This window comes from Podarcis melisellensis, assembly GCF_964234715.1.
Source record: "Podarcis melisellensis genome assembly, chromosome: 10".
Lineage (NCBI taxonomy): Eukaryota > Metazoa > Chordata > Lepidosauria > Squamata > Lacertidae > Podarcis > Podarcis melisellensis.
Window position 1 is genome coordinate 55,955,772 of NC_138542.1, and position 13,614 is coordinate 55,969,385.

Consider the following 13,614-nt stretch of genomic DNA (forward strand, 5'->3'; position numbering starts at 1 on the left):
CTCAGAAATCTGCCCAGTAGAATGCAGCCCATGAGTTTCCATGGCGACTGCTGCAGAGAGGGATCCCATGGACCACCCTGATGCAGATACCCTCCCAATTGTATGTACGGCTTTGGGAAGGGGCAAGCATGGGCTGAACACCCGTGGCCCTGTATTCCCAGTTCACACAGTATTAACTGCATGTAAGTGAATGTATGAATAGTGGACACTCATTCATTAGGGTGAATGAGGCACTGCTCTACTCACCTCAGTCTGCTCTCACCCCCTCATACCTGCTAACTTGCCACATATCTTGGGAGAGGCACCCTTATGGAACTCAGCAGAGAGCAGACCAGGGACAAAACAAGAATTAGGCCACATTCACACCATGCATTCAAAGCACTGTTAGGCCACTTTAAACAGCCATGGCTTCCCCTAAAGCATTCTGGGAGCTGCACTTTGTTTACTGGTGTCAAGAGTCGTCAAGAGACCCAAATTCTCCTCAAAGAGTTACAATTCTCAAAGTAGTTTGACAGACAATTCCTCTTCACAGGGAACAACTTTGTTATTGGGCATGTTGTAAGACTTTTAAAAAAGCAATCAATGTTGAATCTAAGGAGCAACCATACAAAATGCCTGAGAGAAGAAAACGGGTGAAAGCAAGACCAGAAACTATTTCAGAGTTCTGTGATTTGCTCAATAATTCACACTCCTTTTGCATGGAAAATACACAGCACAAGAATCAAGAAGGTTAAAATTAAAAAAAGCCTCTCACTTCAGAGGGGGGAAAGAGAGGAGGATTTTTATATGTGATTTAGTATGTTACAAATAGGTTGTACAAAAAAAATACTGAATTAATTTTAAAAATACCATTAAAAATCTTTGGATGCTAATTCCTGACACATTTTAATTTCTTTCACGAGTCACTTCTACAGCCAGACCATTACTGATTGTCACACTGGAATAATTAATTTCATTATTCTACTCCGAAATCAAATTAATACTGAATAGAAAATATTATTGAAAACAAACACTGAGAACAATAGTCCAATCTCTCAGTCTCTCCCTGCATGGTTTTTCTTAATACACATGGGGTAAAAAGAAAGAAAGAAAAAGAAGTCAAATATCCAGAAAGTGCTAGAAGGTCCCTTGGATGTGGTGACACTTCAGCCTGAGGGCAGCTTGGTTTTTCAAGACTACACATCTGGAGGAAATCCGGAAAAGCCACATGAAGGTTTGGCATCTGCGACCTAGTGGCAAAACTACATGATCTACATTTAATACAGAGACAGCTAGGCAAACATCATTTGTCGTTTGGAGGCTTCTTTCTAGCTTCCACGTCTCTCTTGATGTCTTCAATCTTCTTTGAAATGTTCGGAACCTATTTGAAAGCAGAACAGGATATCAGAATCTTCTACTGTTCACAGAATTCATTGTCTCTGGCATGGCGATACCATCATTAGGCCAACCAAAATGTCACAAAGCAGTGAGCAAGCTTTCCATTTATCTTCATCAGTCTGTGTGGTAAGAAAGGCTTGGTGCTTGGCCGGTGGGCAGGGGAAAGAGAATTATTGTTTGGTTCTGAAACCCTACAACAGGGCTCTCTCTTTCCATCCATCTCTCTTTTGTTCTGATGTTCTATACGTAGTATGCTTAGTGTTAAGGTTTAGACTTATTATGTTATTGTAAGTTTAAGTTAAGTCTGCTGCAACTGGATTTCTTATGGACAGTGCCAATCCTGTATGTATTGGATTTGTGACCATTATGCTCATTTGCCTTCAGCAGCAGTAAAGCTCTACTGGATGAAATACAATTGCCTCTGGTCTATTTTGGGGGAATCCTGCAACGTGTTTAAGTTGTTACTCTGCTAACTATACGTTGGAATCTGCTCTGGATTATGTTGAGTAGAATTTCAATGACATTGCCAACCTTTTTGGGCCAGTGGAAGCACTGGGATTTTGAGAAACTGCTGGGGGCACCTGTTACAAAATGGCTGCTGTGGAGGCTACATCACACAAAATGGCTGCCAATTCTAAAAGGGCAGAAAAAGATACTGCACAATGAAATGATGTGGGCATGCCCCCGCTTCATCTATTGTGCAAGAGGGGAAGCATCTACATCAGGTCCTGCTTGTGGGCTTCATCTGGTTGGCCACTGTGAAAACAGGATGTTAGATTACATAGACCACTGGCCTGATCCAGCAGGCTCTTCTTTTTATGTGTGTTAGATAAGGGTCAATGCAGCTGACTCCGTTTTTGGACTCTCCATAGAGGTATGGATATAGGGTCTGTCATGATGAACTCCTGCACTTCAAAATTTGCTGATAAGACTACGGGTACTGACTTTTAAAATATATCAGATTAACAAGGAAACAGGACAGAGTGGATTTCTAAGTGAACACGTGAAAATGGTATGAACCAGAACATGGAACTGCCTTACCATAAAACTGCAACCCCATAAACAATGTTAATAGAAGCTCAGCAGTAGGAAACTAGCAAAATAATACTTACATCATAGTTCTGGGCCAGATACATCCCAACTACATTGCCAAGTGCAAAACCAACCTAAAGAAGAAATAAAAAGGATAGACAAGGATTATACTTTTCTCCCATCTGGTGAATGTGCTTAAGAATATAGCTTCTTTTCCATTAAGGTTTCTGAAACAAAAAACAAAAAAAAACACAATTTTTTGCCAGTTTCAAAACAAACCTGATACTCATTAAAGTGTTTGTCACATTCTCAGCTGCTGGTTTTTGCCAAGTGGTTTCTGCTGCTCATAATGCTTGCTTCGGAAGTTAAGCTACGTAGCAAATACTGAAATTAATTCCAGTACAAATGCAGGAATTTTGTAAAATTTTCAAATACTTCCTAGCACTTGACAAGCGCCAGGGGATTTTTTTTTCCATGGGAGTGGTGATGTTATGTAACATGCTAAAGGCATGGGGGGAGGTTCCCCCCTCCTTCTCCTTACTGCTATTGCTGCTTGCAAAGGAGAAAGTGAACAATGGCCGCTGCTTCCTCTTTGCTGCAATTGCCTCTCACCAACTCATCCACTCTGGGCTGGAGCACAGGCGACCAAAGGGGTGCCAATAATTAAACTGAGGAGTAGTACAGCTGGCAGGGTCTCTGTGGTGGGCCCCTTCCCAGGTCATGGACCTTGGTGGATGTCCAACCATGCCATGCCCTGACCCCTGACACTGGATCCAATATGACTGCATGCCCGCTATGAAATTGTCATAGATCTAGGATGGGGAACCACAGACTCAGAGGCCAATTGTGGCCTTCAAGACTCTCCCCAGGCTGCACATGTCTTTCATGGGGCACATCCTCCTGGAAATGTGCCACTAAACATCAAGGTCTCTTGGTTTCCTGGAAGGAAGGCGGAGAAAAGTGTCTGTACACATATCGACTTTTGTGTGGTAGAAACGAACAAAGGTTTCATCCACTTCTCTGCCTACGTTTGCATCCGCTCCCAACCACCACTGGTATATGGCCCCCAAAAGACTACCCATGAAGAAATGTGGACCTCATCTGAAAAAGATTCTGAAACCCTGACTTAAGACAGACTAAAGGTTTATCCTAACCCAGCAGTGACCACTCTATGCAAAAGGGTTTTTGTTTTTCCCAGTCCAGCGTCTGAGAGCTTGGGCCTTGTAAACCTCTTCCATCTGGATGATAAAGTCCTCAAATCTTGCAATGGTAAATGGATAAATAAATGTGTCGCCAAGTGGTGAAAATATTTCAATGCCTGTGGTTGCTGGTTTAACCACAAGGGGATCTATTTTTCAGCCACAAAAGAAATGCAGATTTTATTGCCACTGGGTGTAGAAAGAGCTGTGGAATAAAAAAATATGTACAGTAAAGTTAAAATTGCCTTAAACAATTAAACTTGGAAAAGTGGGGACACGATTTCAGGAGCTGAGAATTCATATATCACACTTTGTAGGAGCTAGTCAATCTAGTGCTTGCAACAGGAGAGCAAGGCCAATTTCGGATTGTGTGCGCCATGAAAAACTCAGTTTCACAACCCCCTTTGGCCCAAGGTCATCCAGTAAGCTTCATGGCTGCATGGGGTTTTGAATTGTGGCCATCTGGGTCCTGGTCCAGCACTCTCAACCACTACACCAGATTGGCTTGAAGAAATTGTAGGTTATAAACCATACATGTTACCCTCACGCTAGGCGCCTAAATGCCTCTCCAGTCATCATCTGAGAAGAACAAGTATGCAGTGAAGTCCTCACTCACTTCTAGTTCAAGATTTTAGGGATTGGGGTTGGCAATAGCATCTTAACACGTGGGTTGAAGGAGGAGGCTAGGCTAGAGGAAGATGGGAACTTCTCTTTCTGCCCACATTCACTTGATTGCATTGTGCCGCTTCCCCTCTGGAGATTCTGGTGCCACCACTTCTTAATCTGCTGCCATTAGCTCCCGGGAGAAACTGCCTTCAAATGGGGTTTCTTCCCACCTTGCTAGAGTATCATTTCTCCCAGCAAGGAATGAAGTGGTCATCCTCCAAGTCCTTGGCAGAAGTGGAAGAACAAGAAGCAGGATTTGGGTCAGAAGAGAAATAAGGGGAGGTGACAGGAAGTGTGCCTCCTCTCCCAACGATGTCTCAGGGCAGAACAGATTTTGAAAATGTCAGATTGCTAGCAAACAATCTGCCTAACCCTTAAAATCTTGCACATAAAGTTGCTTGTGGATTGGAGCTTGGTGTGCCAATATCGGAATGCCAACTTTAAGAAATAATAATTAAGTATGACTTGTTTCCTAATTAACATCCGGCTACTAGGCAGCAAGCACGCAACAGAATAATAAAGAGAGCCGGCGTCTTCTGTCATGGTCATAAAACACACTCCTTTGGGGTAAATACCTTGATTAAGAAGGTTCTATGGAAAATTAAAAACTGGTTGCTCACTTTTCCATACCATCAGTTATTAACTTAAGATATGACTTTTCGGGAGGATAGTACGTTGCACTTATTTTTGTCAATTGGCACATTAACAAGCAACATTCTTGTTATGCATCTTCTTGTACGGGTTAAATTTTACTTGAAAAGCTAACAAAGCTTCTGCCCGCCCCCCCCCATGTGGGTGTTTTGATATTAATTAATTAACACATGCTACATGCAGCTAAATAGTATTTAATACTAATTTCAGCGCTACACAAAGATAAACATGGTCTAATACTCATTTCAGTGCTGAAAGTCAAACAAACAGGTTGCATGGCCATGTGCTTGATAATAGCTCCTATAAAACTGCCTTGTTTTTTAAAAAATGAGTTTGTATTACATCCATTTTACTTTGTGTAATATGGTAAAGGTTAAGGGACCCCCGACCGTTAAGTCCAGTCATGATAGACTCTGGGGTTGCGGCACTCATCTCACTTTATTGGCCAAGGGAGCCGGCGTACAACTTCCGGGTCATGTGGCCAGCATGACTAAGCTGCTTCTGGCGAACCAGAGCAGCACACGGAAACGCCGTTTACCTTCCCGCCGGAGTGGTACCTATTTATCTACTTGCACTTTGACGTGCTTTCGAACTGCTAGGTCGGCAGGAGCAGGGACCGAGCAACGGGAGCTCACCCCGTCGCGGGGATTCGAACCGCCGACCTTCTGATCGGCAAGTCCTAGGCTCTGTGGTTCAACCCACAGCACCACCCGTGTCCCATTGTGTAATATGTTATTTTATGCATATATGCGACTTTTGCTACCCTTGAAGATGCTCTGCATGTATATGTATGAATGAAGCCAGTTTGAGGACGGTGCCAGAACTTGAGTCTGATTGTCCTGCTACAGCTCTCGAAAAACACCCCTAGTGGCTTGCATGGTCTGGTGGTCACTTAGGAATCACAGTCTCAGGACAGTCCAGGACACAATGGCCAATTTCCAATAAAAAAAGCCATCCTCTTTCATACAGCAAAACCAACCCTCTTGAGTTTCAAAAGTAAAATAGGTTGTTGTTTTTCAAGTCACTGGCTTCTTTTTACAGTCACATTAAACAAAGAACATTGCCTTGTTTATGATTTGCTGGACTCCGCTGCGTATGAATGTGCCGTCACAAAACACACAGTGTACCCCAAAGTTATTTGCCGCATTCCTTGCTCTGAAATAGTGCAGTGCCTGAAAGAGGCCAAGAGACATTTAGTCTAGCTGGAAGCTGAGACATCATTTGCATCCAACTCTTCTCAAAAAATGCTTCACGTCGGCACCGTATCTCTTTTAACTAACATCCTAACAAGATTTCCATTTCATGATCCAGCTCCATCCACACACACACACACACACACACACACACACACACATATATATCCCTACTCTTAATCCAAACTGCTGCTCCTTGCCCATCCAGCATTTCAGTACATCTGTCCTAATTTATCTTAGTTCCAACACAGTCATGCTTACCATTCCACTCTTAGAAAACAGATTTGTGGACCTCAGTGTCCTGCTTCGCTTGCCATGTACTTGCGGGTATCGAGGGGTGTGGTGTGAGAACAGATTGCATCTCAAAAACCATACACACTCACTCCTCCTTCCCCCCTCCCCCCACCTCTTTTGCTTTCAGGCCAACGGAACATAAAATGCGTACCGGCACCATTCCATCGATTGGTGGTCGGAAAAATTGACTGCTCTGAGGCAGTTGTTGGAGCATGTCAACGGGCAAAGTTAACCACAGATCAAATATCTATATGAGAACAACATGGTCTCAGCTGGCTCTGTCTATTTTAGGCGTGGGGAAAACTTTGGCCACCCAGATGTGGCTGAACTACAACTCCCAGCAGCCAGCGAAGAGGGGAATTGTTGTTCATTGACATCCGGTTTATTTGGACACACCTATCTTCATGTTGATGGGACACGGGTGGCGCTGTGGGTTAAACCACAGAGCCTAGGACTTGCTGATCAGAAGGTCGGTGGTTCGAATCCCCTTGACGGGGTGAGCTCCCGTTGCTCGGTCCCTGCTCCTGCCCACCTAGCAGTTTGAAAGCACGTCAAAGTGCAAGTAGATAAATAGGAACCGCTCCGGCGGGAAGGTAAACGGCGTTTCCGTGTGCTGCTCTGGTTCACCAGAAGCAGCTTAGTCATGCTGGCCACGTGACCCAGAAGCTGTATGCCGGCTCCCTCGGCCAATAAAGCGAGATGAGCGCCACAACCCCAGAGTCAGTCACGGTCAGGGGTCCCTTTACCTTCATGTTAAGAACATAAGAATAGTAAGCTAGATCAGGCCAGTGGTTAATTTTGGCCCAGTTCTCCATTCTGTTAAGGCCATCTTGCATCCTGATTCTGTGTTCCGTGGCATTCTGTGTCAGGTGAAGCCTGGTAACAGTGCATGTAGATGGGGAAAGGGGTGGTGTTTCTATTTGGCAAGCTGTGATGCTTTGTGCAAATGGAAAGTTCATCACAGCACAACACTGAATCCCACCCTCAGAGTTTAGGGTAGTGGCAACCATGTACTCTGGCACATTTATTTTGGAGTTCATAAAAGGTCAGTTCCTGTAGCAAAATACCCTCCCCCTGTGGGGCCTACACACAGCTCATTTTCCGATATTTTAAAGTACTTTTTACTTGCTGCGGCATCTGCAAGTGGATTTAAATAGTCTTAGGAGGGAAAAAGCTGGCAGCCCGTTTGACAATCGGCAATTTGCATGCCAAGTGAGGACTGCAAAACATTGGCTGGAATGTATAGGGCTTCCCAGTTATCCTAATTTTATGCATAGTCCTTTAAAAAAGCACATAGTTACTTTGGTCTTTTGAAAAACAAAAGCCCCGTTTATGAGATTATCCCTTTATCTGCCTGCAACAGTCTTAACTAGGAAGGAGCAGAGTCCCGACACTGTATGTTACCAAAACAGGGAAGAGAAGGCAAGGCTGAATATGTCAGCTTTTCCCTCTTCCATTCTTCCGGTTCTCAAAACACTAATCAGAAGGTCTTCTAGAGAAGTGATTTTTATTGTGGATTTGCAATGCAAGAGAACATCAGACATCTACTCCATCAAAGAAGAATACTTAAGGATGCCCTGTCTGTTGCGAGTCTTATCTGTCGTTTTGTCAGAGGAATAAGAGACAAAGCCAGAGAAATAAGAGACGTCCTTCGAACGATTCCGACTTTGCTTTGGATTGTGAAGCATTAAAAAAAGAAAACCAATAGCAACAACAACAAAAGGCCGACTCTCAACAAAGATCAGCATCTGAGCTAGGTAGCTGTATAAATAAAAGAGAAAAACAAATTAAAGTCTGATTTACTGTAAAATTACACAAGCACCCACAATAATTTAATTAAAAGTCTGCACTTGGAATTAAATATGGACACAGGATGCCATTTACAACAGCCTTCCTTAGTCTGGTTGTCCTCCAGATGTTTGGGACCATAGATCTCATCAAAGCCAGCCAGCATGACCAATGGTCAGATGCAGTCCAAAAAACACCTGGAGGAACCTGGTTAGAGAAAGTAGCTTTAAAGTTTGCAAGACTCTCTAAGCATGTCTCTGAGCCACAATCACCAGGAGCATCACATACAAAGCCCAACAAAAAAAACAGAACTTTAACATGTAGACCCTCCACACAGAGCAAATTTATTAAAATTGGACAGAGAGATGTGCTGCCTGGGGGCTGATTTGTAGGATTGTGATTTCCAAACTGTCCTGCAAGAAGATAGTAAGATCACCTCCCAGGGAAAGCCTAGGTGAACAGATGAGTTTAAAGTAGGTACCTAAATGCCAGTAACTACCGTATTTTTCGCTCTATTGGACGCAGTTTTCCCCCTCCAAAAATTGAGGGGAAATGTGTGTGCGTCCTATGGAGCGAATGCAGGCTTGTGCCTCACCAGCAGGGAGAGGTTGTGCACAGCCTGTACGCTGCTCTTTGGGGCTGGGGGGGGAATATTGTTTTTATTGATTTCCCCGTCTAAAAACTAGGTGCGCCCTATGGTCCGGTGCACCCTATGGAGCGAAAAATACGGTAGGTACTCGTCTGATGTTCACTAGGAGCACATTTCAAAGGGAATGTGCTGCCACACCCAAAGCACAGATTGCCCAAACTTCAAAAACCTACTGTGCATCAGTTTGCCATCCTATGCGTCTTCCATGGAACTCTTGCACATTTTAGAGGATGCTGGAGGGCGCAGACCAACTGTTCATTCTACACCCCCATTTCCGGACTGTTTTAGCTGATTAAGACATATTTTATTCTACTTCCCTGTATTTTCAGGAATGCTTTTTAATGGTTATGTTGAGATTATGTTGCTTGGGCATCTGGTTGGCCACTGTGAGAACAGGAAGGTGGACTAGGTGGACCTCTGGCCTGATCCAGCAGGCTCATCTCATGGTTGCCTTGGGCCAGTCACTCACTCTCAGCCTGATCTACCTCGCAGGATTGTGACAGGGACATAGGACGCTGCCTTAGACTGAGTCAGAGCACTGGTCCATCTAGCTCAGTATGGTCTATCTATGCTGACCAGCAGTCGCTTTCAATGGTTTCAGACTGAACTAGAGACCAGAATACAAAACATGTTCTCTTCCACTGACCTATGGCCTTTTGTGTCCCGACTTCCCAGGAGGAAGGGTGGAATAACAATGCAATTCAATTGCCTCTTGTACTCCGGGATCTGTGTTCAAGCACACAGAATGTCTTTCAATAAGAAACCCGGTAGCTCTGTTTATGGGACCATGGGCCTAATGTTTACTGGAAAGGAGACATGTGAACCTCTGAACTTTACATGCACCTTACTAATGTCTGATCAAAATATAGCCAAAGCTCAGAAAGCAAACATCTGTGTGGCACTGTATTTCAAGAAGTGTCAGAATCAGGGATGTCCTAAGCTGCCAAAGGGAGTCCCAGGAATACAGCAGGAACAATCCAGTGGAAAATTAAAGCACGTATTTCCATTTCAATGGGACAGTTAAGCATATGCTTGACCCCTCCCCACAGAAATGGCTTTAAAGTGCTTATGTGGCCGGCTCAAGGGTGGCTAGGATTAGTATTCTGAGCCATTATAGAAGATCTTGACAGGGAGGTGAGTAATCAAGTGATGGAAGGGAATCTCTGGCCTGCCTGGATTATAATGGCCAACCAGCAGACATCCAGGCTTCTACTGACTATGGATAGCTTATTCGGTAGAGCATAAGACTCTTAATCTCAGGGTCATGGGTTTCAGCCCCACGTTGGGTAAAAGATTCCTGCATCACAGGGGGTTGGTCTAGATGACCCTCATGGTCCCTTCCAACTCTACAAGTCTGTGATTCTGGTTCTCAATGTTTCACTTGAAAATGCTGGAAAGTTGTTCAGCTCTTGGTGCAGATGCCCTGGCTAGAAACCATTCCGTCTCCAGCATCCCACCTTTCCTTTTTAACACGGCACTGGAGCAGTTGTTTTGCAATAGGGTAGCAACTATGCATCACGGAAAACAGCAAGAGAGAACACCAATGTGCGTAAGATTTGCATTTGCTAATATATATGTAATACAGTGGACACTCGTGTTACGAACGTGATCCGTGCGGGAGGCACGTTTGCAACCTGCAGCATTCGCAACCCGCAGCGCCGCATCTGTGCACGTGCAGGCTGCGATTTGGTCTTCTGCACATGCGCCGAAACCTGGAAGTAACCCGTTCCGGTACTTCTGGGTTTTGGTGCATCCGTAACCCGGAAACGCGTCTGTAACCCAAGGTATCACTGTACATTATTTGCAGTGCACTGATACATGTGGCTGATTTACCTATCCACATGAGGGTGTGACTACATTTCTGAACCAATATTTAGAAGTTTGAAGTTTCATTAATTCAACATCCAGGTTGAAACATAAGAAAAACTCTGCCGGATCTGGCCATAGGTCCATCTACTCTGTCATCCTGTTCTCAGTGGGCAACCAGTTGCCAGCAGGAAGCCTGCAAGCAAACAGGACCAGAGCACAACTGCCCTCTCCCAAAGGACTTGAGATGACATGCACAGAATTATGCTGTTCAGTCCCACTGATTTCAAATGGGGTTTATTCCCAGGTACGTGGGTCTAGGATTGCAGCAGCAGCAGCTCAGTGAAACAAACAGGGGACGAGTGGAAGGCATGCACCTTATCAGGCATGAAACGAGTTGAACTTTGGATATGGTATGGATATCTTGTTTTTCTAGAGACAGCTAGAAAAAGAAAAAGGAAACCCACAGCTTGGGAACTTCTGGTATGTTGTGGGCACTAACAACCACTGGCCCAGCAAACTGCCTCACTGTGTCACAGGGATAAATATGTCAAAATGCATTAACAAATATCAGGCGCTAAACCAAAACACTTAAGTAAAACTGGTGGAAAAGATATTGTTGCATCAATCTAAAAGGAAACTGCATAGGCCCCCAAATGCATCATAGTCCTGGGAATCCCAAGGGGAAATTTGAAAGGCACTTGGTAATTGTGTTGGTCCCCAATAATGAGGAATGCACTGTTAAAATGGTGGAGCACCCAGTTTTGAGATGCGCTATTGAACATATCAGGCATGATCTAGCCTACTGCAGCAACCAGCAGGGCAGAGGTGGGGAATCTATAGCCCTCCAGACATTGTTGGGACTACAGCTCCCATCATCCCTCACTGCTGGCCATGCTGGCTGGGGCTGATGGGAAATGAAGTTCAGCAACATCTGGAGACCCACAGGTCCAATAGTTCCAAAATATATACAGGACACATTTAAATGGCTTTATTTGAAACAACAACCAGTGCTGTTTTCTGAGATATGTTAAGGGGTTGTACGGCCTCTGGAAAGCGTAGTCAGGCTGCATGAAATAGCTTAAGGCAGAGGGCATACAAAGATGACAGTGTGGGAAAGCAGCTTGATTTGTTTGAAAAGACAAAATAAGCCCAGGAATGTATCAAGAAGGTGCTAGGAACAGCCAAGGGGAGATGGCTGCTATCTTGATGCCCTGCTTGTGAGCTTCCAAAGACATCACTAATGGAAAGAAAACATTAGGCTGGCCAGACCTTCCTCAGAGCAGTTATTCCGCCCTTATGATTCGTAAGTGGAACAGAAGAGCACTTAACCCGTGTGAAATGATGCTGAGAAAATACTGAACAGTGTGATTACAACAGCAGTTTACAGACACTGCCAAATAGATGCCATATTACTGAGCTGCTGTCAGCTGCCACAAATGTGGGTCAGGAGAAAGCTTTCATCCTTAGAACAATTGGGATGGGGAAACATTAGACGCCTCTGTTTTTGTCTCTGTTTGTAAGTAGCTTTGAGTTGGCCTGGGCAAGACAAAAGTGACCAACAAATTTAATAAACAACAGACCTTGGGCGTGGGAAGGGATATACAGTGGTACCTTGGGTTACAGACGCTTCAGGTTAGACTCGGCTAACCCAGAAATAGTACCTCGGGTTAAGAACTTTGCTTCAGGATGAGAACAGAAATCGTGCTCCAGCAGCACGGCGGCAGCAGGAGGCCCCATTAGCTAAAGCGGTACCTCAGGTTAAGAACAGTTTCAGGTTAAGAACGGACCTCCGGAAGAAATTAAGTTCTTAACCCAAGGTACCACTGTATAAGTTTCCAGGCTCACAACATAACCTTCTTTGTGTATCTACTCAGAAGTTTTAAGTCAGAGGGACACACTCCCAAATAAAAGGTTTACGGTGCAATCCTACACACACCTACCCCACTGCTTTTCTTGGGGTTTACTCCCACTTACAGGCTTGCTCTCTCGATGCCTTAATTTATTCCTCTGCTCATTTAAAAGGCGGGGGTGTCTTTCGTAGGCAAACCACCCTCTTTCTCTTCTAGAGGCCCAATGTGACTGCAAATTCGCCTCTCTTCCTCTGCCCTCAGTAGATCGCGGGATCAACTGATCGAAATCCGGGTAGCCTACTACTGTACAGCAAATCGGTAAGAGTTTCTTGACTCCCACTCTGTTTTACAGTGGCAGCGACAGAGAGACCTTCCCAACTAATGAAAGGAAGACAGTTAACCGAGGGGACACTTTACCCTGAAAGCACAGCGAGTTCAGTTCAAGTTCTGGAACGGAAAACGGGGATTTGTGCCCATTCTAACTATGTGCTCTTTTGCGCTCGGCCCTGGTTGGGGGATCTGAGAGAGAGAGAGAGAGAGAGAGAGAGAGAGAGAGAGAGAGAGAGAGAGAGAGAGAGAGAGAGAGAGAGAGAGATCCAAAGGGCACCTTCGATCCTGACGCCTGCCCATCTCTGCTCCAAGCCAACCCAGCCTCTGCGCCCCTGAGAAAAGACTCACCAAAAACTGAAACATGGTGCCTGCGCGCAGCCGCCTTTTTGCGCCCCTCCGTTTCCAGTTGGAGAGCCTCAGGCGCAGCACAGAGCATCTTCTCTTCCGGGTGCCCGCCTCCCAACCCAGCTCCGGCTTCCCTCACTGGCTGAGCCTTTAGACGGGCCTCTCAGGAGCCCTATCCGGGGCGCTGCTTGCTCTCGGCGGCGCGTACCTTAGGCAGCCTCGCTTCCTCCTTTCTCCGCCCTGGTAGCTCCGGGAGGGGAGGGAAGCGCGCGCAGGCTGATGATTCAGCGGCGAAGGTGGCGCTTGGCTAAGCTCAGCTGCTTCCGTGACGTTGCTTGGCCAGGACCTCCATACACGCAATTCCCAGGCTTGCATCCTGGGGAGGAAGTTGTTTGGGTGCTGCTGGCGCAGTGGTTTGACTTCACCCCCCA

The 13,614-nt window shown here is 45.3% G+C and overlaps 2 long non-coding RNA genes across 2 annotated transcripts; both read right to left on the reverse strand.

Annotated features, from left to right (window-relative positions):
• Positions 1-754: 754 nt before the first annotated feature.
• Positions 755-13,363, reverse strand: LOC309378844. Its single transcript, XR_014172177.1, has 3 exons — positions 13,187-13,363; positions 2,490-2,543; positions 755-1,360 (listed from the first exon to the last, which is right to left on the reverse strand). It is a non-coding gene; the product is annotated as an uncharacterized lncRNA (long non-coding RNA).
• On the reverse strand, positions 3,313-10,530 carry LOC309378884. Its single transcript, XR_014172249.1, has 3 exons — positions 10,231-10,530; positions 6,269-8,173; positions 3,313-6,236 (listed from the first exon to the last, which is right to left on the reverse strand). It is a non-coding gene; the product is annotated as an uncharacterized lncRNA (long non-coding RNA).
• Positions 13,364-13,614: the final 251 nt, after the last annotated feature.